Source organism: Oculina patagonica, chromosome 2, assembly GCF_052425735.1.
Source record: "Oculina patagonica isolate OP01 chromosome 2, crgOcupat, whole genome shotgun sequence".
Classification (NCBI taxonomy): domain Eukaryota; kingdom Metazoa; phylum Cnidaria; class Anthozoa; order Scleractinia; family Oculinidae; genus Oculina; species Oculina patagonica.
This window is the reverse complement of record NC_135759.1, coordinates 38,212,253-38,214,752: the sequence shown is the minus strand read 5'-3', so window position 1 is coordinate 38,214,752 and position 2,500 is coordinate 38,212,253. Positions and strand designations below refer to the sequence as shown.

Sequence of the window (2,500 nt, the reverse complement as noted above, 5' to 3'; positions counted from 1 at the left end):
ATAACTTCTGAGCACTGCTTTAAAAGCGTTGCCTGACTTTTGTTGTCCCTAGTGTATAAATTTAAATGCCAAGAAACCGAAAGATCACTTGTTGAAATTACAAATATTCGTCAACTTTAAAAAAGATAACGTTTCAGTTTCGTAAGAACTGAAAAACAAAAAAATTGTTTTTAATTCTTCACCGTCAGAAAGGACTTCCTTTTTTCAATGTTCTTTTGTTTTTTCAGTTTGTTATGACGAAATGATTAAAAATTCCATTTTGCCGACTAGTGATATTGATATTAGAATCATTTAGCGAAATATGTCAATTCTGTTTGACAGGTGAAACCCATTGTCATAAATTTCTGTGGCAGCCGGCGCGATTTCCTTTTAGCTGGTAGGTTTATTTCACTATATCTATAGTTGGTCTCAGGAAATTCAACCCAAGCAGGTCTTCTAACATCGATTTGACGGTACGTTTTCCAAACTATATGGATTTCTTAGATTGTTATTCTACCCGACCTACTTCTGAGGTAACCAAGCTTATCCTGTTGTTAGTTTTAAGCCAATTCGCCCTGGCACTACTTTACCAATGCTCGTTTTGCTATACACCTGGGTGTAGAGAGACATGTATTGTAAAAGTTAAAGGAGCTATGTCTCGGGGATTTCGCAGACTTTTTGTCGAAACTGTTCTGAAATTATTGGTAGGCAGCTTAAGCCATAAAAACATTATCTTTGGACATCTAAAGGAAGATCTAGCCTTAATTTGTGGATAGAAATCAAGCTACGTCTATAAATATCGATTTTTTTTAAAACGCGCGGAAACAACTTGAAACAGTAAGCCTTACTTTTCAAGTTGCAATCCGTTTCCATCCGAGCCATCCGCAGCCAAAGATGCACGTTAACAAATTCAGTGCTCTAATATAGCAATTTTTAATAAAAATGGACTATTATTTTGTGGTTTCCTGCGACACAAATGTAAATTTTGGCTGTTCAAAAGTCTGGTAAAATCCGTGTCATAGTCCCTTCTTGATATCTAAGAACACAACAGTTTGACAATAACTAAGCTTCAACACTCCACTTACTGTTTCGTAATTCTGATGCATTGAACAAAATTTGCCACCTCTTCTTCCATGCGATGCTCGGTTTTCGTAAATTGCGTTGTCGTGGCTTTTTATGCATTTTTATTATGGCCTAACTTCAGTTCATTTTTTTGCGCTATAGAGAAAAGGATAACACATAGTTCAACAGAATAAAATCTATAAATTTACAAAACGAAAGCCGCTTTGAGAACCTGTCTGAAACTATACACAATTACATCAATATAAGGTTTTATTGCAAAGCCATTGTATAAACTAGGGCAACAGCATACGACTAGCACATTCGTTAAGTCTTTGTGCTTTTTTCTCTCTTTTTTTGCAATCGCTTTCTTTGTCCAATGGAGGTCATCAACTAACCGGAATACTTGCTACTTAGTGCATGAAAGATCATCGAACATAATTAAAATTTCATCTTCATCATTTATCATCTTATTATGTAATACATCGCCGTTATGTAAAGCCTGATAAAAAAGGCTTGAACTTGATTCGTACTCGTTCCAACTGAGCCCTCAACCGAGAGCTGGTGTTTTTGTGAGTTCGTAATATACCCGTAGAAGAAGAAGTGAAACTGAATACATGAATTGTTATACAGCTTATTCGAGAAAGGTTGTCGGAAAAAAGCACAAAAGTGCACGCGACAAGACAGAAAGGTGGTCTGGGTATTTGCTTCAACTTCAACTTTTAATGTCGTCTGTCTTTGAGTTTTAGAAAATTATTCTTTAATTCAGCCTGGCTAAAAGCACCTTGTATCCACATGTCTAAAGAGAAAGAAAACGTGCAAATTTGCGTTTGTCGTATTGTTCTATCTCATTAGTATTCAGCACTTGCAGTAACTCCATCCGTTCCAGTAACTCCACCATAGTCTTATTAAGTATTTTTAATCTTAGTTAGGACCTTTCTGAAAACCACTGTATAGTGAATGAAGGCTTCCTAATAAAAGATTATTATTATTATTAACTCTCAACGTCTACCCAACTTTTTGGTCTTGTCGCGTGCACTTTTGTCCTTTTTACTGAAAACCTTTTCCGAATAAGCTGTATCGGTGTTTGTGTTCATCATTGCGTACCTCAGGGTTTCATCGTGGAACCGAAAGTCTTTCTTGCCTACCTACCTACCTACCTACCTACCTACCTACCTACCTACCTACCTACCTACCTACCTACCTACCTACCTACCTACCTACCTACCTACCTACCTACCCACCCACCCACCCACCCACCCACCCACCAACCCACCCACCCAACCAACCAACCACCCACCCACCCACCTACCTACCTACCTACCTACCTTCCTACCTACCTACCTACCTACCTACCTACCTACCTACCTACCTACCTACCTACCTACCTACCTACCTACCTACCTACCTACCTACCCACCCAACCACCCAACCACCCAACCACCCACCCACCTACCTACCT

General features: G+C 38.6%; 1 protein-coding gene across 2 annotated transcripts in view; it reads left to right on the top strand.

Moving 5' to 3' along the window:
• LOC144644613 (uncharacterized) overlaps positions 1-2,500 on the top strand; it is a 64,984-nt gene that overhangs the window by 14,185 nt on the left and 48,299 nt on the right. The window contains exon 1 of one of the 2 annotated variants that reach the window (XM_078504137.1): positions 303-452. The exons of the other annotated variant lie outside the window; for it this stretch is intronic. The gene's annotated coding sequence lies outside the window, so the exon portion shown is untranslated. Of the gene's footprint in view, positions 1-302; positions 453-2,500 lie in introns of those variants that run through there. 2 annotated transcript variants of the gene reach the window in all.